This window comes from Geotrypetes seraphini, chromosome 7 (assembly GCF_902459505.1).
Source record: "Geotrypetes seraphini chromosome 7, aGeoSer1.1, whole genome shotgun sequence".
NCBI lineage: Eukaryota > Metazoa > Chordata > Amphibia > Gymnophiona > Dermophiidae > Geotrypetes > Geotrypetes seraphini.
This window is the reverse complement of record NC_047090.1, coordinates 148844612-148869382: the sequence shown is the minus strand read 5'-3', so window position 1 is coordinate 148869382 and position 24771 is coordinate 148844612. Positions and strand designations below refer to the sequence as shown.

Sequence of the window (24771 nt, the reverse complement as noted above, 5' to 3'; positions counted from 1 at the left end):
CCCAACGGGCTCAAACTCTAACTAGAGTACCCGGGGCAATAGAGGGATTAAGTGACTTACCTAGGGTCACAAGAAGCATGTCACCTTAGACTTCCAGGAAATGAAAATAAACAATTGAAAAACTATAGGATCCTAACACCATAATATAACAGGGGATTTTACAATCAGAGGATCTTTGCTTTCATGACAACAGTGAACATAAGAACATAAGAATAGCCTTACTGGGTGAGACCAGTGGTCCTTCAGGCCCACTAGCCCGTTCTCACAGTGGCCAATCCAGGTCACTAGTACCTGGCTGAAAACCAAATAGTAGCAACATTCCATTCTACCGATACAGGGCAAGCAGTGGCTTACCCCATGTCTTTCTCAAGAACAGACTATGGACTTTTCCTCCAGGAACTTTGTCCAAACCTTTCTTAAAATCAGCTACGTTATCTGCTCTTACCACAACCTCTGGCAACACGTTCCAGAGCTCAACTATTCTCTGAGTGAACAATCATTTCCTCCTATTGGTTTTAAAAGTATTTCCGCAATATGGTCCTCCAGAGTTCATTGTGCTGTCTGCTATTTTAGTTGCTATTGTGACAAAATATGAGCACCTAGATTACTATACAGGAGGCATTTTTTGTGATCCCAAGTCAAACAGCTGAATATTGGCAACTATCCACGGACTTAGGTAAGACACCACATTCCACCCACACTGTATTTTAACGCTAACCTTCCCCTTCTCCCCCCCCTCCATTGTCACGGGCGTGTGCCGCTCCCCTTCCCATGTATCTTTTTAACGCTCACGGAACAAGCAGCATCCCCCAATCTGCTGCTCACTCGCCAGCATTGGCTCGTCTTCTGATGTTACTTCCTGGACCCGCGCCTAGGAAGAGCCGTCACTGGCGCAAACTGCAGGTTGTGGGCTGCTGCATGCACCACGAACGTTAAAGAGGTACGGGGGCATGGATGGAGCGAGTGGGGGCGGAGAAGAGGATGGGGGAGGGGCACCCCCACGAGCCTCTCACCCTTGCTACAGCACTGGTCAGGGGGACTAAAGGTGACCACTAAGGCAGTGTTCTTCAACGACCGGTCCATGGACCACTGCCAGTCCACAGAAATTTCCTGCCGGTCCACAGGGCCAGCACGTGCATCAGGCCCAAAACAGTGTTCTTCAACCGCCGGTCCACGGTGCGATCGATGCGGCGTTATCTTCGAGCCAGCTCCCTCTTCCTATCTGATTCAGTCCACAAAGCCACGGGCAGCGGCTCCTACGGGCATCCTACGCCTGAACCGGAAGCCTTCTCTCTGACGTTGCAACATCAGAGGGAAGGCTTCCAGATGAGGCATGGGACGTGCAAGGTGCAATTAGTACTATTATGGGGGCGGGGTCTGGCCCACGACTTAGCCCAGTGTTCTTCAACCGCCGGTCCACGGTGCGATTGATGCGGCGATATCTTCGAGCCAGCTCCCCCTTCCTAACTGATTCAATGCACAAAGCCACGGGCAGTGGCTCCTACAGGCATCCTGCGCCTGAACTGGAAGCCTTCTCTCTGACATTGCAACGTCAGAGGGAAGGCGTCCAGATGAGGCACGGGACGTGCAAGGTGCAATTAGTACTATTATGGGGGCGGGGTCTGGGGTGGAGATTGGGTAGAATTGGGCAGGGTTTGGCCCATGACTTAGCCCCGTGTTCTTCAACCGCCGGTCCACGGACCGATGCCGGTCCACAGAATAATTATTTTATTTCTGCCGGTCCATAGGTGTAAAAAGGTTGAAAAACAGTGCACTAAGGTTTATTTTATTTCCAGAAGTATATGAGAGTCTTAAAACTGTGGTTACCCTAAGATACTATAATAGTCAAGGACATTTGAAGAGAACACACTATGAATTACAATCTCAGAATTTCAGTTTATAAGCAGCAGCATTTGAGGGCAAATCAAGAATGAAAGGCAGTTGTTAAATTACGCGATAACTGGAACACAGTTAGCGAAATGCAACAGATGCACGGGCATGTATATTGCATGTACAGATGCATGTATATTGCCTGTAGGATAGTTTGTCTGTGCAAAGTGCAGCACTTAGCTTTTAGTCATGTGGCAGCTACAAGGTCAGAAACATGGACGCTCCATTGCAAGATTGCCCTATCAGAGAGCAACTAGGGGGGTTTCACATTAGTAAAACTGTCTTCATGAAAGTAAAACTGAGTAGCTCTAAGTTGTTTTCTAGGAATAAAAGACTTTTTGTAGACATTACTAATTTGAAGATCCAAAAGAGAGTGATCCAAAATTACACCCACGATCTATGCTGATGTTTTAGCAGGTAGGAACTCCCCAGAAATTAATGAGACCGATATTGGCAGAAGTTTATCATTTTTGATAAACCTTTTGTTGCATTAATCTGTGAGCGAAGGTCCAATCATTAATCTTTTTTTTTTTTAGTTCATAAGTTTTATTGAGTTTTATAATAAAAGAACAGCATCAACATTAGAAGTGCTCCTAAAAAAAGGAGACACAAAAAGGATAACAAGTACAAAAATATTTACAGATACTTTTGAACAAACTGAATCCTAATCAGTAAGAGGCATCATAATTAGTAGAAATATACTGTCAGCATTTGAGAATAAATGTTCATCCTGTTCAAAAGGAATTGTATACAAAAAAAGACATAAAAATATTTAACAATCGTGGAGATCCCTGAGGCACACTAGAAGGTGGTATCCAAGAATACTACAGGTTACTTTTCCTCTTTGCAATACAACACCAGCAGATCAACTTCACTTAACTTATACAGCAAGTATCAAATGCAGCTGAGATGTCAAATTGAAGCAGAATTGTCTGTATTATATGTGGAGGGGCATAAAAAATAAATAAATAAATAAATAAAACAACCCCATCTAAGTCCGATTTGGATGTTTCCCACAAAATGTCCAAAGCTGAACACACAAAAACAGCCATTTTCAAAACCCAAACAGCTAGACATCCAAAATAATTTTTTTTCCAATAATCGTTTACTTGGATGTCTAGGCTACTGCGATGTCTAGACTGCTAGAACGTCCAACTTTAGGCCCCCTTTTTGACCACAGAAACATCCAACTTAGAAACGTCCAAATACAGACCAATTGGGCATGGGAGTGGCCAGAATTCTAATGGACTGACCACAGCGACATACCAGTAGAGCAGTGGAGCACCTTAGAGGAACTTCATCTAAAGGGTGCCAGATGTACATCTCACCAGAACCCCCTTATAAGTTATGGTGAGCCCCCTAAAACCTACTACACCCACTTGTCTACCACCCCTATAGCCCTTATGGCTACAGGTGGCACCTATATGGCAGTATAGTAGGGTTGGTGGGATCATACTTTCTACCATAAACATTGTGGTTAAAGTATCTTATGCGCCTGGCTTCTCCTCTCTATGTGTCACTAGCCCGCCTACCTGGCTACTTAAGACACCTGTGTGGAGTTCTACTAGGCTTTCACAAAGCAGATGCTGCCATTCTAGAGACATGCTTGTATTCCTTCATTCAGATCTTTGGGGTGGGAAGGGGGGGGGGTCATTGACCACTTAATCCCTCCAGTGGTCATCTGGTCAGTGTGGGCACCTTTTGGACACTTAGACGCTTCTGAAATAGGTCTAGCTTGAAACATCTAAGTTCCTTCTAGGACATCTTTGGAAAGGTTCCATTATAGTTGCAAAAAGTCCAAGTCTAAGCCCACTTAAAATCCGCCCTTAGTTGACCTTTTACACACTCATTTAATAGTCAGATGTTCTGGAGGAAAAACGTTCTGCAAAACATCTAAGTTTCTTGTTTCAAAAATCAGCACTTGAACATTTTAGTGCTTATTCATTTTTTGGATGTTTTAAAGTTTTGAAAATGCCCCTGACAGTAACAAAGTAGATGACGGTAGATAACGATCTGTATGATGCATCCAGTCTGCCCAAGATAAACTCGTGGCAAATGGTATGATGTGATACTATATATGCATACTTGACCGTGATTTGACCTTCCATTTTCAGGGCACAAACTATAGAAGTCTGCCTGGCACTGGGCTTAAGAACATAAGAGCTGCCATACTGGGACAGACCAAAAGTCCATCAAGCCCAGTATCCTGTTTCTAACAGTGGCCAACCCAGGTCCCAAGTACCTGGCAGAAACCCAAATAGTAGCAACATTACAGAGCTGAGATTGTGATGTCATAAAGCTTCATTCCACCAATGCCTAAGAGACAAACTCATCAGTGATGTCACAATGGCTTGATTGTCCTATACTTGGCTCACATAAGAACCTAAGAATTGCCAGACTGGGACAGACCACAGGTCCATCAAGCCCAGTATCTTGTTTCCAAAAGTGGCCAGCACAGGTCCCAAGTACTTAGCTAGATCCCACTCCAGCCCATCCAAATCTGTCCAGCCATGATCTGGGCGCACTATAGAAGTCTGCCCAGCACTGGCTTTGCTCCCCAATTACTGGAGTTGCCCTTTAAGCACTAATGAGTTTGCTTGGTTCCATTCTTTCCATACAGGATTCCTTTGTGTTTATTCCACACATTTTTTAATTCCATTATTGTTTTCATCTCCAGGAGGGCATTCCAGGTACCTACCACCCTCTCTGTGGAAAAGTACTTCTTGATGTTATTCCTGAATCACCCCCCCCCCCCCCAATCTTTACTAACAGGTTCTTTAATTCTAGATGTTAGAGTCAATAATAATGATTATGTGCTGTGTAAAGTCAAACTAAGAATAGTGAAATATTGAGCACAAATCCTAAAAACATATATAACTGTTTACTCACCACAGACTCATTAGTAATTAAAGGAATATTTGCAACGGGTCTATAATTGCTAGATTCTGTCCTACTTATGTTGGTAGCTTTAGGAATAGGAGTGAGAATAATTTTATCCACTGAAGTTGAAAAATAGCCAGCTACTAAAATGGAATTCATGAGATTAGTGGCCTAATTAGTAATATAGTATAGAAATTTAGCTTGACAAGGGTCCAGAAAGCATGTGGATTTAGAAAACTTATGCAATAAGGAGCTTTTGCTTCACAAGTAACAGCATCAAATTTAAACCAGTAATGGTTTCCCTACAAGTTAACACTGCACTGAAATAATTTCCGCATTACTTGGCCAGTAAAACCAGGCTAGACCTGTGGTAATGCTTTTTGCATGGGCCCCTCTTAATTCGTACATTATGGAAAGGGAAAAAAGGTTGGGACTTGTATACCACCTTTTTGCAGTCATACAACCACACTCAAAGTGGTTTACATACAGGTACTTCAAGCATGTTCCCTATCTGTCCCAGTGGGCTCATAACCTATCTAATGTACCGTCGTATTGAATAATTATTCATGAACATGTCCGACAATCAGTTTTTTCGATACAGGGTCCCTCATTAAGGAATTCACTTTCCTTCTTGGTATGCAAATCTCTCTCATGCATGTTCATTGTGGATATCCTGAAAACCTGGCCTGCCAGTAGATCTCGAGGGCCGGACTTGGGCAGCCTTGCTCTAGTAGGATAATTTTATATTAGATTGTAAGCCAGTTAGATGATTATAACCCTGTTGCGGGATACCACAAATAAACTAAATAAGCGATTCATCAAAGTCTAAGTCAAACTTAATAAACTTGAAAACTTGGTAATGTACCTAGGCAATGGAGGATTAGCAGCTGAAAATATTTTGAGAGGAAGTGCAATGCTTTCCTGCAATATGTAGGGGCCTGGGGCAGGGGAGATCTCTCAAATAATGGAGGCTGTAGTGAATCTAAGGCCTGGAAGAAAACTGCTACTGGCCTTCCTGGGGGTGGGTTAAGGTAGGGATTGAAGTATCAAGTCTACTTTTGTATTTTCAAAAGAATATGTTCTGTATTAGTTGGAAAAGGTACCACCTGCAGAAAAAGGAGGTGTAAGTGTCTGTGGGATTGTTTTTTTTAAGGCATTTTCCACAGTGAAAAGTACATGTGTACTTTCACACTTTGTAGCTATGTGGACAGTATAAAAAATGCCCCTTGCATGAATCACTTAATGGAGGCCATTTTGAAATTTTTTTACACATACTGGAATATTTGTTTTTAAGCTTTGTCAAGCCTTTTACATGCACAGTACAGGAGCTAGTGCTAAATTGATGACTTATGAGATGCATAACAGCTACATCTGCTGTTCCAGACAGACTATCAACCACAGTAATGCATTTGACCATGACATACTGTGGTGGCTTTCCTGCCATAAGGCATTTCACACAGGAAAGTACGTTTTACTGATTGGTGTTATATATATCTATTACCTGCTTAGGTTATCAAGTGCTCACAGAGTTGCCCTTGCTTCTACTTCAGACAAAATGGAGGGCACACCTAAAGCACTGGATGGATGTCGCTGGAAAACACAGTGCTCTCATTGAGGGTTATTTTATTAATCTAATCTAATCTTCTATTTCTACGTCGTGCATACCTATGCAGGCTCAAGGCGACTTACAAAGAGAAGTGAGAGGAAGCAGAGAGAGGCAGGGAAGAGAGAAAGAGGAGGATAAAGGGGGGGGGAGGGTACATTGGGCAGGGGAAGATCTGAATTGTTCAAGTATCAAAGAGGTAGGTTTTCAGTTTTTTTCCGGAATGTGGTGTAACTGGGTTGCCTAGGTTAAGAGGGTAAGGAGAGACCTATTTTTAGCCTGTTTTATACACACATGTAGGCACCCATGTACAGTGCCGGTAAATATTTAATAATGGGCTCTCTCACAAAAACCCTCCAAAACTGATTCACCTGGATTATTGCCGCACCCAGAGTGCCGCTGCCCTTTCCTTACTGAGTTCAGCAGGAAGGGAACCCTGGGAACTGACTACCGGTGACGCTTCTCCACTTGCCAGATGAGGCCTCATCTGGCAGCGGCACATATACTTCCGGTGACAGATGTAGTTGTCATGACTACATCTGTCACCTTCATAACAGAAACCCGGCAGAAGAGGAAGGTGTGCAGGGCAGCTGGAGAAAGCGGTTGGAAATGACAAGAGCGCTGTCTGCAAGCTTCCAACAGGTGCTCAGAGATTCACCGTGTCTTGCACAGGCCCTGGCTATGCTTAAGAACTAGCTCAAAAATTCTTGAAAACTTAACAACTGGCTCCAGCTGCAGGACACCACTGCTATACTGTAAAAATCCAGGAGCAAGGTATAGTATAGGAGGTGAGGAACTTTTGTGCGCGGAAGAAGAGTGAGACTTAGGGATGATTGTGTCTCATAATCTCAAGGTGGCAAAAAGGTAGAAAAGGTGAGGGTCAAAGCCAGGAAGAGAGGAAAAGGGAGGTGATAATGCCACTGTATAAATCTTTGGTGAGGCCCTATTTGGAATACTGTGTGCAAAGCAGAAAGTGAAGATGGAGAGAAAAAGGCCCTGGAAACACAGAAAAATAAAGTCACCAGCCAACAAAGGTAGGGAAAATGATTTTATTTTCAATATAGTGATTGAAATGTGTCAGTTTTGAGAAAGAAAAAATATTAAACTTTAAATGTGAGGGCTGCAGAAAAAATAGAGTACTTGGAGGGCTGCAGAAAAAATAGTTAATGTCTTATTAAAGAAATGACAATTTTGCATAAGGTAAAACTCTTTATAGTTTATATATATCTTTCCTTTTAACTGTTAAAGGAAAGTTTTATAAACTATGAAGAGTTTTACCTCATGCAAAATTGTCATTTCTTTAATAAGACATTAACTATTTTTTTCTGTGGTCCTCCAAGTACCTACAAATACAAAATGTGGCCCCACAAAGGGTTTGGGTTTGAGACCACTGCTCTAGAGGAAAGATGGGAGAGAGGGGATATGATAGAGACATTTAAATATCTCTGTGGCATTAATGTACAGGAGGTGAGCCCTTTTCAAATGAAGGAAAATTCTGGAAGGAGAGGGCATAGGATGAAGTTAAGAGGTGATAGGCTCAGGAGTATTGTATGAAAATACTTCTTTACAGAAAGGGTGGTAGATGCGTGGAATATTCTCCCGGTGAAGGTAGTGGAGACGAAGACTGTATCTGAATTCAAGATAGCGTGGGACAGGCATATGGGATCTCTTAGGGAGAAGAGATGATAACAGATGGTGGGGATGGGCCACTAGGCTTTTATCTGCCATCATGTTTCTCTGTTTCTATCTAGATTAATGCAATGCTTTATTCAAGAGGCTCTGCCATAAAGAACTTAGACAAATACAACTAATACAGAATATAGCTGTTACGCTGATTACTGGGGGCTGTAAGTTTGACCACATCACTGCACATTGGCTCCATTTTGAATTATGTACTATCTTGACAATAGTTCATACGATCTATCACTGATTCTTTCCCACTAGTTAATCTCAAACTCAAACACATATTCTCTCCACTCTGTACAACGGAATCTTAGTAATTCTCTCCTTCCGTCAAATCTTTCTTGATACCTTTTGTGACTTCATGTTTAATATTACTGATCCCATTTTATGGAATGCTCTACTCCCTATCTACAAATGTTACCCTCACATCAGCAATGCAAAAAGGTCCTCAAGACATATTTGTTTCATAAGCATTTATTATCCATTCCTTCTTTGAAAGTTATTAATACTAGGCGTCAAGCCATCTTTTCCGTCACAGCACCTCAATTATGGAATTCTCTACCAGCCCACTAAGAGAGGAAAGTTCTCTTGATTGGTTTAAGGGCAACTTAAAATACTTTTTATTTAATGATGCCTTTGACTTATAACTCCTTGAAGATGACTCCATTAAATACAAATTAGGCATTCATCACCTTCTGTTCCCAGTCTTCTCCTACTTTATTTCCTAGACCCTTCCATATTGGGGGGGGAGGGTTTCCTTTTTTTGTTTACTTTCCTATCAAAATTGTATTTTGCCCCTTCTCACCTATTGGTTCTGTTTGTCTGTATTTAGCTTGTGACATTTCTCAAATTTGTTTGTTTGCCCCTACTTTTGTAACTATTTTAATTTTTTACATTGCTTAGAAGCTTGATAAGTGATTCAATCAAATTTTAAATAAAGTTGAAACTTGATCTTCAGTCAATATGGTTCATCTGCCCTTGACAGATTGCATTTCATACCCAGAAAGTGCAATTACCTGTTGGAATATTAAGCTTGTAGCTACAACAGCATCCCTTCTTGCTCTCTCTCCCCCCCCTCTTAAATTCTCTATCCTTTTCCTGTTATGAGATTGTAGATCTTTTCTCCTTTAGTTTAGCTTCATGTTATTCTCTATTATGGTTTATATTGTAAATCACCTAGATGGGTTTAGCGCCCGGGCAGTACATCAAATAAAGTTGACCTTGACCTTGACCTTAATCCCTTTAAGAATGTTCCAGGGATGAAAAATGACGCAGCTTGCAAGTTGATCACAAGCCATGTTACTCGTTTAGCTCCTGGGCAGTACATCAAATAAAGTTGACTTTGACCTTGACCTTAACCCCTTTAAGAATGTTCCAGGGATGAAAAATGGTGCAGCTTGCAAGTTGATCCCAAGCTATGTTACTCATTTTCTGCAGAAGTTATTAACTTGTGATGAAGAGTGACTCCTAATGCGATTTTACTGCACGATAGTAACTTCCCCTCTTAGTTAAATGCTCCCCATAAATATGGACATACATCAAGGATATATATTTAAATATATTGAATGTACCACTAAATATCAGCACAAACTGATATTAGTGGCCAGGATAATTCAGGCTGGAGTCAGGGCAGAGCTAGGATGCACCCGGCTTGTGATGATTTTCAGTCCACTAACCAGATAAACTACCTGGATAAAGTTAGGACAGCCTAAAGGACAGTAAGTAGTCTAACTATTAGCCAGCACCCGGATAACTTCTGGCTGCTGCCTATGACCTAGTTATTCAATACAGGTGCCTGGATTAGAATCCAGATCAGATTCAGCTGTGGAGGTCAGTGCCTTTAAATATGCTAACCACCAAGGCCTAAATATCAAATGGATAGAAAATGTGAATGTATCGACAAAATATATCAGAAAGACCTTCGTGATTTTGGCAAACATTTAGGAGTACAATACTTTTATGCCTGTTCAGTAAACTTTATTGTGGTTTAAGAATCTCTTTTCATATAACATTTTTTTAGGTGTGTTTTACCAGAGTGATAATGCGTTTGGTTGAGGCTATGTCCATCTGTCATACAAGTTTGTTTTTCACTATCAGCACTTAAAGTAATAATAATAATAATAATTTTATTTTTATATACCGCCCTACCACATAATTCTAGGCGGTTCACATACAATACTAAAAATATACAGTCAATGAATAAAATACAATATTCTAAAAATTTGAACTAAAATTATACAATAGGTGAATAAAATACAATATGCTAGAATACAATAAAATTCGGCAAAAATGTACTAGCTATAAGATCAGTATATGTTGCAAAGGATGATAAAATCCACAGTTTAATGTGAGAAATTGACAAGAAATCTGAAAACCCTCTGTGCTGCTCCAGAGCTGGCAGTAAATTTTCGGCATTATGGGCCTTCGTTTCCTTGTGTGCATTGCAGCACGTTCATTTGTGCACCAGGAAGGAACTTAGGGGGAAATTCATTAATGCCCGCTAGTGATTAGTGCATATTAAACGCTAAAGACACCCATAGGAATATAATGGGCATCTTTAGCGTTTAGCTCGTGCTAACGCGGTTAGTGCCCATTGATGGAGTCCCCCTCCTTAGTGACCTCATTAACATACATTTAAATCCAATTTGTGGCCATCTTTTCTTGTACGTTAACTCTGGCGCTTGAGCCCTCTTAGCATTCAGTGCTGCAGTTTTGACCATTGGGACCCTGAGAGGTTGGAGAGATGAGACGAAGGGAGGAAAAAGAGGCGAGGGGGCAGGGCAGAAGGGAAGAGATTTTGGATTTAACTCCTGCCTTTTTTCATTTGTAGCTCAAAGCGAGGTATATTTAGGTACAGAAGGGAAGGAAGATTGTATGCAGGGTGACAGGGAAGGGGGCTGAAAGGAGAGGGAAGGGAAGGGAAGGAAAGAAAGAAAGAAGGGCTGATAACCCCCTGTTACCTTGCTTTCTCTCCTATTAAGAGGCCTCTCCATGTTGAGAAAGGAGGTCTATTTATTTCTTAAGAAATATTTTCTTTAACATATAATTCATGTTTAAACTCTGCATTACTTGTTACGTTGTTTCATTTTGCAAATTAAAAACAAAAAAGAGAAAAAAAAATTGTAACTTAGGTTTTCTTTTTTGGGTTGATCGTACGTCTCAGGACTCTTAATTTTAGGCATTATTTCTTATTGGAAAACCATTTAGGGCTCCTCTTACTAAGATGCGCTAGCGTTTATAGCGCATGCAGCAGATTAGCGCGTGCTAACCCCGCGCTACGCAGATAGAGCTAACGCCAGCTCAATGCTGGCATTAGCGTCTAGTGCGCGCGGCAATGCCCTAACGTAGCTTAATAAAAGGAGCCCTTAGATTATGGGCTCCTTTTATCAAGCCGCGCTAGCGGGCTTAACGCGCGCGACTTTTCATCATGCGCTAACCCCCGCGCTGGCTAAAAGCTGCCGCCTGCTCAAGAGGAGGCGGTGGCGGCGAGTGCGGCTGGCGGTTTAACGTGCGCTATTAGGCGCGTTGAACCGCAAGCGCGGCTTGATAAAAGGAGCTCTATATTTTATAGGCAACCTATCCGATAAATTAACCCGTAACCCCCCACGCCTAGCCCCCACATGCACTCGGTCATAGACAGCCCTCAATACCTGACGCCACACTTCCTTGTACTTACATCATGGATCACCATCCCCTTGCATATGCACAAAACCTCACTCTCACAGTTGCCCTTGCACTCATACATACTCTACATTCCTCTTGCACTATCCATGCAATCCTACATTCACATACCCCGCCCACTCACCCTTTCATTCATTCCCTCCCTCAGAGAAACATGCCTTGGTGCAATGCTTAAAGCATGCATTTTTCAGCTTCTTCCACTCTGCAACATCTCCTTGCAAAGGGTGCCCAGAATTAGTGTGACCCAACTGACCATAAACAACTTTATGTACTGTAAGTCTGAATCCTGCAAGTCACGATCGATCGGAAGATCTCTTAACTGGTGTGTCAGCCCAATATGGTCTTCATTTCCTCTGACATCTTGCCCTATCTGTGTGCAATCGTTGATGCTTCCTTGGCACAGACTGCCCTATCTTGAGGTCTCTCTCTCTGTTCTTTCAGGTTAAAAATATCAGGTGTCTGAGATGACTCCAAAAAGATTTTAATCTGCCAGTTCACACGCATCACTGTACAAAGAGGGAGAGAAACATAGAAAGTCACAGAGACAGCTATGATGGAAACTAGCCTGCTGTGACCTAATTTCCTGAGTGCCACAAATAGGTACACTTTGGTCTGTGTTCTCTTTCACACTGGCATAAATGTATCTAGAGGTATAAGCCCAATATAAAGCCCCGTGCACACCATGAGACAGCTGTAAAAAATAAGTCAGGTGGTCAGAATCAGACCCCCCCCTGTTCTACGAAACCGCGGTAGCGTTTTTGAGCGCAGAGAGCCGCGCTGAATGGCCCGCGCTGCTACCGATGCTCATTGAGTTCCTATTCAGAGTGGCTCCCTGCGCTAGAAACCGCTAGCGCGGTTTCGTAGAAGAGGGGGGAGAGTCTTGTAAAGGAAATATCAGTAGTATTAAAGTACCTCTTTTTTCCTTTAAGAATGAGAATTTCTACTCAATACAAAAACACACTTAGGGAATTCAAAATTACTCTCAATGCTAGAAATATCTTTGAGATAATCAAGATAGATTGGCAGCAAATCAAAAAATATATATTTTAATTTAATAAGTGTACCCTCAGTGTGATAGTGAAACCTAACGGTTCACTGGAAAAAAATCCAGCGTTCCAGCCATAAACGTATTAAGCGGGGTCTTTTTTCAAACCCTGCTACACACCATCATGGGCGTACACTGTGCGTGATTTAAATTATATAGTGCAAAACACGCAATAGTGACAGTGTTCCATAAAAATCCAATCGTTATCTTTTACTTATTGTCAACTTATCCAAATTAAATGCTCAAAACTGGTGCAGATTACAGTACTTAACTCAGGCGTGTCCCCACTTGTTCTCCAAATTTCATGAATCGGGCTCCGTATATTTGCAGTTAGAATCCTGACGTCTTTTTGGATACGTTGGCAATACGGAAAAGATAACGATTGGATTTATGTGGGAACACTGTCATTATTGCGTGTTTTGCACTATATAATTTAAATCACGCACTGTGTACGCCCATGATGGTGTGTAGCAGGGTTTGAAAAAAGGCCCGGCCTAATACATTTAAGCCCAGAACTCTGGATTTTTTCCAGAGTACTGTTAGCTTTCACTATCACACTGAGGGTACACTTATTAAATTAAAATATATATATTTTGATTTGCTGCCAATCTATCTTGATTATTTCAAAGGGATTACTAGCATTGAGATGAGAATTTCTACAGCAGTTTGTGCTTTATTTCATTCTTCATGCTGTGCACAATTCAGCAGTCCACCTCTGGCTTTTGGCAGCTCTGACAACCAATAGGAAGAGGCTGCCTGCCCGCTCCCAACTTTAGGTTTCTATCCACTACGAAGATAAGACAGCTTTGAGCCAGTTTCAGTTTGCGGCCTTCTTTTGACCTGTTGTTTTTCTTGTCCCCGCACCTGGTCAGGAAATTACATATCCTCACTAGAAGTTTTCCAGAGTGGTAGAATCCTGAAAATAGGGTAAAATCCTCTGGAAGCTAAAGAAACAATAGGAAGGTTTATGATAATTTGGGGAAGGCCTGGCGGTAGCAGTTATCTCCCCCATGCTCGTATGTTATAAGTTCCTTTCTTTGCCAGCCAAATTTGTCTTGGGTTCCATGTTCCATCTTTGACTTATGCCGAGAAAGAGGTTCCTCCTGTCTAGTCAGATTCAGAAGTCCTATTTTTATGCAGCTTGTCTTAGCCATTTAAGTGCTCAATATCACACTCACTTCACTGGCTCCATATTCCTGAAAATTCAATGCCGGAGCCCAAACATGGCCCGGCATTGAATTTTCAGGGATAATGCCAGTAGTGGTCAGAAAAATGCTGATTGCCGCCAGCTTAATATTCGTCCCATAACTGCCCCATCTGTACAGACAGACAGGACTGACTCAACCGATGGACAAGGTGACGCACTGGCTAAAAGTGCCTGTGATAAAGGACACCCTAATCCTGGTCTGGCATCTCTCCCCCTCTCTTTCCTTCCTCACAGAGTTACCAGATTTTCCGTCTGGAAAATCCAGTCCCCCCTAGATCCGCCCCCAGGCCCGCCCAGTCCCACCCATCCCCGCCTGTCACTCCCTGGTTCCGCCCTGTCATGCCCCCAAGCCCCGCCTCCAATCCCATCCCAGCCTTCTCTCATGGGAAAGACATCCGCGCATGCGCGGATGTCCTTCTATACGAAGAAAAAATTTTCAAAACCTGGACAAAGTGCTGACTTTTGAAAAGCCATCCAGACCCCCAGACATGTCCTCAAAAGGAGGACATGTCTGGGGAAATCTGGACATTTGATAACCCTACTTCCCCAGCCCATGGTTCAGGATCCCCCTCTCTCTTTTAATCTGATCTACCTTCAAACTCCTAGAGCCCAAATTCTTCCTCCTGTGCCACTGTCTTTTTTCTCTGTCGTAACTTTCTGTTTCCAGGTGGGGTGGACTCAGAACTGGGCAAAGACAGTATGTGTGAATCATTGCTATCCCCAGTGCCTTCTAGAAGTTTAAAGATAGATGGAGAGAGGTGCTAGAGAGAGATGGGGGATCCTGGAGGGAAGAGAGAGGCAGAGCTGCTAGACCAGGAGTTTGGCACCCTTTGTCACCAACCTGAGAGACAGGGGGAGAGACCTAATCCCAGGCAAAGGGGAGGGGCAGATATTGGTTCCTGGGAAGTTGGATGAAGGGTGCTGATACAAAAATTGGCTCAGGAAACCACAGTCCTTTGAACTGACTCTGAAGACAGGATCTTGACCAAGATAAATTTTCTTTTCAGAGGTTCCAGGGTAAAAGAGGGATATGCTTGGTTGTTTTTTGTGGGGTGTTTTTTGGCAACCTGTTACTTTTAGCAGCATCCTAAGGTAACATGCAAAATCTCATTTGTCTAAGGTAGCAATCTACACTGGTTGCTAATGTATCATATTTTGATATTTTGTGCTGTATAATGTGATTTAATATGGCCAGAAGTCATTGTTCCCTAGAATAACAGAATCTATCTCATCTCATTTCATAGTAATATGTCAAATATACTTGCAATGATGTGCAATAAATTCACAGATTTTGTGGTCGATTTGCAACTCTGACCTGGGGGTGGGGTGGGGGGAGGATGCTTGGAAAAACCTCTAAAGCAGGGGTGCCCACACTTTTTGGGCTTGCGAGCTACTTTTAAAATGACCAAGTCAAAATGATCTACCAACAATAAAATTAAAAAAAAACACAACGCATACTGTACGCATAGAAAATTTTAATTATCATTCCTATTCCAGGGTTTTTCAAAGAGGTCAAAGCAGATGACTCTATGCACTATCACCTCAGTAACAACCATACAAAAATAGACAAATATACCCCCCTCCCTTTTTACTAAACCACGATAGCAGTTTTTAGAGCGCAGGGAGCTGCGCTGAATGCCCAGCGCTGCTCTCGACGCTCATAGGCTCCCTGCGCTAAAAAAACTCTATTGCGGTTTAGTAAAAGGGGACCTTAGTGTAAAATATAGACAGCAGATATAAATTCAGACACATTTTGATCACTAAATTTAAAATAAAATCATTTTTCCTACCTTGTCTGGTGATTTCATGAGTCTCTGGTTGCACTTTCTTCTTCTGACTGTGCATCCAATCTTTCTTCCCTTCTTTTAGCCTGTATGCTTCCTCTCCTCCAGACCTCGTTCCCTCCCCCAACTTTTCCTTCCTCTCTCCCTGCCCTTTCTTTCTCTCTGCCTCCCTTTCTTTTTTTTCTGTTTCTCTTCTTTCCTTCTGTCTCCCTGCCTGCCCTTTTTCTTTCTTTCTCCCTGCCCTCCCCCAAGCCACTGCCATCGGGGACCAGGACCCAAACCGCCACCAATAACAGGCCCCAGCCCGCCACCAATAACAGGCCCGAAAGCCGACGCTGCCCCAAGCTCTCCCTGCTTCGGCCGACCAGCATTCCTCTCCCCGACGTCAATTCTGCCGTTGGGGAGAGGAAGGCTGATTGGCCCAAGATTGCGATCGACCTATTGAGGGAAATGCTGCCGGATCCTTCCTTCGTGGAAACAGAAAGTAGGCAGGACCCGGCAGCAAGAAGAGCAAATGCTTCACTAACCTGTCTCCCGCCTTAGCCCATAGCGAACGCTTGCTTCAGGGCTCTCAACATGTGCGTGCCAGCTTCACTTCTCCCCCCCCCCCCGGACATAACTTCTGGTTTCGGAGGGAAGAGAAGGGAAGCCAGTACGCACACGTTAGAGCCATGGAGCATAAGTTCGCTACGGGCTGAAATCTCCAAGCCGTTTTTTTTTGTTTTTTTTAAATGTTCAGCGGCGGCGGCAGCAGCAGATGACAGCTGGGTGGACCGCCCAGCTAAAAGGCCCTAGAGAGAACACTGGAGAGGAAGGCTGATCGGCCCGGTAGATCAGGACGGCAACACGAGTCTATCACGGAGCCCGGGATGGGCTCCGTGATCGACTCGCGTTGCCTTCCTGAGCTACTGGTCGATCGCGATCGACGTGTTGGGCACCCCTGCTTTAAAGAAATAGATAAAAGTTATATATTTTTCAGCATTTCACTTTTCGTGCCCAGCAGTCCGCTCATGCGGCAGCCCTTATGTGAAAGACCAGTGCCCTATTTGAGTCTAGCCTTACCTGCATACGTTCTGTTTCAGCAGGAACTTATCTAACCTTTTCTTGAATCCCTGGAAGGTGTTTTTCCCTATAACAGCCTCTGGAAGAGCAATCCAGATTTCTACCACTCTCTGGGTAAAGAACTTCCTTATGTTTCTATGGAATCTATCCCCTTTTAACTTTAGAGAGTGCCCTCTTGTTCTCTCCACTTTGGAGAGGGTGAATAATCTCTTTTTCTCTACTAAGTCTATTCCCTTTAACCAGTTTCTAATCCATAGCAGAACATTGCCTCCTGTTCCATGGCTCTTTAATTTTCTCAGGAGTCTCTTATGAAGGACTACATCAACTGGACCAAAATAAGGTAGCTATATGGGGAGGCAAGACTTAGAAAATCCATGTTGACTCTGTTCCATTAAACTATGTTTGTCTACATGTTCAGCAATTTTATTCTTTACTAGTGTTTAAGCCCGTTACATTAACGGGTGCTAGAATAGATGTCTGTCTGGTTTTTTTTTCTTTGTCTCTCTCTCCTTGGATGCTGTCTGTCTGTCTGTCTGTCATTCTTTATGTCTATGTCTCTCCCTGGCCCTGTCTGTTTGTCTTTCTTTCTGTCTGTCATTCTTTCTTTCTCTCTCTCTCTCTCTCTCTCTCCTTGGCCGCTGTTTGTCTGTTTTGTTTTGTTTTTTTCTTTCTGTCTCTCTCTCTCTCTCCTTTGACTCTGGCTGTCTGTCTGTCTCTCTGGCCTTCTGTCTGTCTGTCATTCTTTCTTTCTTTCTTTCTCTCTCTCCTTGGCTACTGTCTATCTATCTGTCTGTATTTCTATCTGTCATTCTTTCTTTCTCTCTCTCTCCTTGTCCACTATCTGGGTTTTTTCCCCTTTTTCTCTCTCTCCTTGGACGCTGGCTGACTGTATGTCTTTTTTTCTTTGTCTCTCTCTCCTTGGATGCTGTCTGTCTGTCTTTCTTTCTGTCTGTCTCTCTCCCTGGCCACCTGTCTGCCTGCCTGACTGTCTCTCCTTGGTCCCCTTCTGTATTTCCCCCCACCAGAGCAAAACTGTCTGCCCCCCCAGCACACCCCTCCCCCCATAGCAGCCCCTTTTCCCTCTCTCTGACTGTCTCTCCGTGGCCCCCTTCTGTCTTTCTCCCCTAGAGCACCTTTTCTGTTAGTCTGTCAATGTCCCATCTGTTTGGCTCCCTGTCCTTCTGTGTCTTTCACTGCCACCTTTTCTGTCAGTCTCGTCTGTTTGGCCCCTGTCTGTGTGTGTGTAGATGTCAGGGGGGTGTCGGTGGAGGTCGGGGATGTCAGGGGAATATTAGGGATCTTACGGGGATTGCGCGCCTTCTCCCACTTACCTTTTTTTTTTTTAATCAAATGGCAACCGGCACATAATAACCGCTGCTGGTAGAAGAAAATGGAACGCATGCACACTTTACCAATTTTTTTTTCTACTATAATTTCTCTGGAGACCACGGAGCTACGGACACATGGAGCCACCAAGTTAGAAGTGCGCATGCGCGCTAAGGGAATTATTATTCTTTATAATAGTTTCTACTGATGTGTAGTTTCCCAGACCACCCTAGAACCCTTTTTGAAAAGTGGTATTACACTGACAACTTTCCAATCTGTAATTTAATTTTGTAGTTCTTTCACTATGCTGGGGTGTATACTATCCTGTTCATATGATTTGCTGCTCTTTAATTTGTACTGTAATACCCAAAAGTGCAATTAAAAAAGGAGCAATACAATACACAAATACATATAAATGACTATTTTTCACTCAAACATTAATTTGTTCTTAACATACTTCACTATACACAAAACGAAGATCTGAGAAGGCAGCCAGCAGTAGGTTTCATTTTGGTGTAGTACCTGCTGTCTTTTTGAGAAATTTTGGGCAAAGTGTCAGTTTTCTAGACTAGAGGGATTAGGAGATTGGACACCCGCTAGCAGCTCAATCAGAGCTGAATGCTAGATGGAAAATATGTACTTTTAATGAGGCTTTAAATTTAGAAAAATGTTAATTCAGCTCAGGGGAGGGGGGGGCACATTATTCCAAAGGAATGGAGAAAGGTAATAAAAAGCAGAGTTTCCTGTTGATTCATGATAGGCCAATTTAGGGGAGGAAATAAGAGTTAACAACCAAATTGCAGGTGATACCTTTTCTTGTTTGGACCAGCAATGTATCTTTGACAAACTCTTTTCCTCAACTGAGTGAGGAAATAATGTAGGTGTAGGGTTTAAATAGTGCAAGTGTGTTTGTTAGTAAAGCTCTGTGAAAGGGGAAAGACAGGATGATGACACAGTAATAACACCTTTTATATATAGTTATTTATTCAATTTTCTATGCTGTTTTCCCAAAGGAGCTCAGAATGGTTTACATGAATTTATTCAGGTACACAAGCATTTCCCCTGCCTATCCCAGTGGGCTCACAATCTATTTAATATACCTGGGGCAATGGGGGGATTAAATGACTTGCCCAGGGTCACAAGGAGCAGTGTGGGTTTGAACCCACAACCTCAGGGTGCTGAATCTGTAGCTTTAACCACGGCACCACTCTAGAAATCAAAATGTAGTAAAGCTGAATCAAGTATAGGACAATCAAGCCATTGTGACATCACTGATGAGGCTGGTTCTTAGGCATTGGTGGAATGAGGCATTATGATGTCACAATACCAGCTCTGGTTATCAGAGGCTGACATTTTCCACACTATTTATTTATTCATTCAGTTTTCTATGCTGTTCTTCCAAGGGAGCTCAGAATGGTTTACATGAATTTATTCAGGGACTCAAACATTTTTCTCTGTCTGTTCCAGCAGGCTCACAATCTATCTAATGTACCTGGGGCAATGGGGTGATTAAGTGACCTGCCCAAGGTTACAAGGGGCAGCATGGGTTTGAATCCACAACCCCAGGATGCCGAGGCTCTAGCTTTAACCACTGCACCATACTCTCCTAAATACACCAATCCATAAATTCAAATAATCCACCATAGAAATACAATAGCATACAACTACCGAAAGTGAACGCAACCGGGTGGACCATTTTGGTCATTATCTGCTATAATATATTATTTTACCATGATATTAGATTGCAGAGGGCAGTGTGTGTGTGTGTGTTTGTGTCTGTGTTACTTTGCTGAAATCACTTTGTTAAAGCCTGTAGATTACATCTAAACTTATATATTTATTTATTCAATTTTCTATAACTTCATCTAGATGTTTTGATAGATGTTTTGATAGATAGAACTGAACAAAGTTCAGACCCAAACCATATCGAGAAATCTGTGCCTCATGGTTTTCCCTAACAAATACATATAGTTCAATTGAGTTTCTGTACTTGATTGGATGTGAATATACATAGATTCATGCCATCTCTTAAATCCATGAAGTTGCTAATATTTGCATGAATTCAAACCAATTTCAGTAGATCTGGATTAAAAAAAAATAAAAATCTAATGACTAACTGGAACTGGGTAAAAAGCTGCTTCTGACTCAAGAATCTCAAGAATTTCAAGGCAAAAGTACAAGAGGTTCAACCATGTGAGAGGAAGCTTGCTTGTTTCTTTGACAATATATGCACATTACTCTATTTCTTTTAGATACCATCAAGAATTCTGCTTAAGATCTGATATCAAGGTTGTTTAGAAATCTATCTAAGAACATAAGAATAGCCATACTGGTCAGAGCAATGGCCCATCTAGCCCAGGATCTTGTTTCCAAAAGTAGCCAATCTAGGTCACAAGTACCTGGCAGAACCCTATGAAAGAAGCTCCTTTAAAATTCTCATCAAAGACCTAAATCTTAGGTGTTGAAATTGACAGTACCTTAAGCTCCCATTATCACATCTCTAAGATGGTATCCTCTTCCTTCTACGCTCTCTGTCAAATTCGATCCATTCACTCATTCCTTCAACAAAGCTCCGTCCGTACCCTCATACACTCCCTCGTCCTGTCTACACTTGACTACTGCAATTCCATTCTTATCAGCTTCCCGAAACATCAGCTACGCCAGCTACAATTAGTTCAGAACACTACAATTAGACGACTTCATCAATGTTCTAAGTTTGATCATCAAACATAGGAGAAAACTGCAGAGATGATGTACAAGATGCCAAGTCAACAAACATTACTGTGAACATAAAACAGTATCTAAAATATGATCCAAGAAGGGTGATAAACCGGGACCTGACATGAGGTCCTAAAAAGTATTAAAATCACATTCTGGGGTGCCATACAGATTACAACTGGATAAAAAGGCGATTTGGTAGACTAGTAAACGTGTCGAGTTAGCTCCTTCGCAGTGCAAATTTTGCAATGCAGTGAGTGTTTAATCACTGCAGTTCGGTTGGATTTTTGCCTCTAAGTTTGATCATATCAGACCATTCTTAAAATCAGAACATATCCTTCCGGTGTCCTATCACATTGTTTTTAAATACAATATTCTCACTCATCAAATACTTTCAAGTGGTCTTCTTTCCTTCTTATTTAGTCTCCTGGTTCCATATTTGCTACAAAGAGCCTTACACTCTTCTCAACAACAGTTATTAGTCGTTCCCTCATTTTGACGATTATTTCTCGATTTTCATAGGGATTCTTCGTTCTCTGTGATGGCTACCACCCTCTGGAATTCCTTACCTTATTACCTCCATTCTGAAAAACCTTTTGTGCAATTAAAATCATATTAATTTACTCTGGCTTTTTGCTCTTAACTCCTTTTTTTCACTCAGTCATAACGGCAGGCAATCTTCTTTTCCTGGCTTTCTTGATCATATCTTAACATGCATGGGCAGAAACCAAATATGTTCTTCCCCTAATTAATTTGTTCCATTCATTCCCTTTTATTTTCCTACCTCTTGTTTCCAATTTTGTTCGATTGTTGGCTGTAATTATGTGTTTTGATTATTTTGTTCCCTTCTCCTTATTTTACTTTTGTTTTTACTTCCTTTCTTTAAAGCACTATTTTTATTGTAAACCGTTTAGATTAACCTTGGTTTTATATTTGTAGTATAATAAATAAATTGTGTTTAGACTGAAAAATTTATATATATATATATATATATAAAAGAAAATTGAATAAATAAATAAGAGAAAGATGTCCAGAAATCAAAAAATAAATAACTTGAACTTGACCAAATAGTAGCAAAATTCCATGCTACTGATCCCAGGGCAAACAGTGGCTTCCCAAGACTATTGTACCTCAATTGCAGACGACTGACTTTTCCTTCAGGTGATAATGTCTTTGTACAAATCTCTGGTGAGGCAATTCTGGAGACCACACCTTCAAAAATATATAAACAGGATGGAATCAGTTCAGAGAGCAGTTATTAAATGAGTCAGTGGTCTCCATCTTAAAACGTATGGGGACAGATTTATAGATCTCAATATATATAGACTCTGGAAGAAAGGCGGGAGAGGAGAGATAAGATAGAAATGTTTAAATATCTCTGTGTCGCAAATGCACAGAAGGTGAGTCTCTTTCAATTGAAAAAACAAAACAATAGAACCTCTGGACTAGGATGAAGTTAAAATATTTTAGCCTCAGGAGAAATCTAAGGAAACACATTTGTACAGAAAGGGTGGTGGATATGTGGAACGGTCTCCTGGTGGAGGTGGAGGAGGTAAAGACTGTACAGTATCTGAATTCAAGAATAGCGCGGGACAAACTCTTAGGGAGAGGAAGGAATAGTAGATGATATGGATGGGCAGACTGGACAAACTCCACGGCCTTTATCTGAGGTCATGTTCCTATAAAGCTAATGTGCCAATGCTGTTAACGCAGTTTATCAGTAACTAGGTCCCATTGCATAAAATTGGACCTGCAGTACAATAATGCGTGCTAACAGTGTTAGCACACATTGATAACTCCAGCTGATATTCTGTTAAAAAGTGCTGATCACGTTTGCATTGATTTCACAAGTGCAGAGTGTGGGAAGAGACAGATGAGAACAGAGGAAGGAACCGTAGCATTCATGAACCATTTAGGCAAGATGCATATAACCTCAATTAAGGAAGGGGGGAGGGGAGGGAATCTGATTACTCCCATTGCCTTTGCACCTTTAAAACATTAATCCCCTCCATCGCTTATTACCACGACTTGGCAAAGTCTAGTTGATTAGATAAGTGCAGAAGCTCATTTAAAACCCTTTTTCATGGGTACTGTGTGCCGTTGACTGTAACAACGATATCTTTCTCCACACTCCTAGGGCCCTTGGCATTAAAATACCTCTCTGGCTTACTGCAGTTTTATTTAGCATAGACAGTGCTGTATAACAATTCTTTCATCTGCGTTTCATTAGGTTCCTCAGGGGGAAAAGCCTTATTATTACTTATTTGTTCAAATATCTCACTTGCAAAATTAAAGAATGCGACCCCGGGGTGGTTTTCAGATAACCATACATCCAATTACTACATTATTACTATTATTGTAATAATGATTTTATATTGAATATTATTGTCAGCCTGGCTGAAGGGTGATATATAAAGACCTACATTAAACTTAAATTCTTCTCTTCACCTGTTAAACTCTTTATGCATGTATGCGCCTGTGGCGAGATCTGCTCCAGCTTGATGCTTCTCACACAAACACTGAGCTGCTGTGTGCTTTCAAATTTGGGCATTTCCCTTTGCCAGGCCAAAGCGACAAAAGATTTTTTTCCCATTATGGAATGCTCAACCTATGCAAGCTGCTGTGGGAACCAGTTTAGAAATGATAGTAGAACAGCTGTTACAACTAAGCAATCCAGACTGAGGAAAGATAAGCTGACAGGATTGTAAAACTTAGTAGGGTCAGGACAAAATATCTGGAGCAGTATAACATCAAGGCTTCATGATCAAGCATATATGTGGTTATTATTATTATTATTATTTTTGCAGAGCCAATAATTGGGAGCTGCAAAAAGAGACTGTTGTGCCCCGGTGGATACATTTTCTTCAAAAAGGTGGTAAATAAATAAAAATAAATAAGGGGCCCTTTTAATAAACTGCATTAGGCACTAACGTGTGCATACCGCAGGTTAAAAAGGACACGCTCAGGTGTCCTGCGGTAGTTCCATGACGAGTGAATGCGACCCACCCGCTAAAAATGAGATTTTAGTTTTTAATGCCATTTGGAGGGGGAGAGTAGGCACGCTCTGCACTATTTGGCTAATGTGTGGGCACTGCCACGCACTAAGGGCTGGATTCTATAAACAGTGCCTAGCGGTACAGTTGTCAATCAACTACTAGACGCTGTTTATAGAATGTGGCGCCTAGGTGTGCTTAGGTGTTGCTAGGCATCCTGGAGGTAGGTGTAGGGTTACCAGACGTCCGGATTTCCCCGAACATGGCCTCCTTTTGAGGACATGTCTGGAGGTCCAGACGGCTTTTCAAAACCCAGCACTTTTTCCAGGTTTTGAAATGCTTCCAACAAATCGCCGTCGGGCAGGAGGGCATCGGCGCATGTGTGGATGCCCTCCTGCCCAACGAGAGCGGGCAGCGGGGGCAGGGCTGGGGCTAGGGCGGGACTGGGGCATAATGGGGTGGGGATGGGTAGAACCGGGCAGGTCTAGGGGTCCGGATTTTCCATTTGGAAAACCTGGTAACTCTATGTAAGTGCCAATATATTAGGCCTAATTTTACCGGGCCTAATTTACCAGCATTTAATTCAGTGGGGTCATAGACCAGCTCATAAGATGGTATTTAGGCGTGAACAGATAAGGCAGTGATTGGCTGGCCCGGAACGTCCTCTCCGATGTCAAAATTGACGTCGTAAAGAAGACTTCTTATTGGCGATTAGCAGCAGCAGCAGGGAGGTATGACTGCAGCGGCACGGACCGGGGGAAAGGAAGGAGGCTTTTTTTTTCCGCGGCAGGGAGAGAAGGATGTAGGCAGGCAAGCTGGCTGGCTGTAGCGCGGCAGGGAGGGAGGGAGATAGGTAGGCAGGCAGGCAGGCAGGCAGGCTGGCTTTGGGGGTGGACAAA

General features: G+C 42.3%; 1 protein-coding gene across 1 annotated transcript in view; it reads right to left on the bottom strand.

Annotated features, from left to right (window-relative positions):
* Nucleotides 1-24771, bottom strand: part of RHOJ (ras homolog family member J) — a 166198-nt gene that overhangs the window by 130443 nt on the left and 10984 nt on the right. The window lies entirely within an intron of this gene.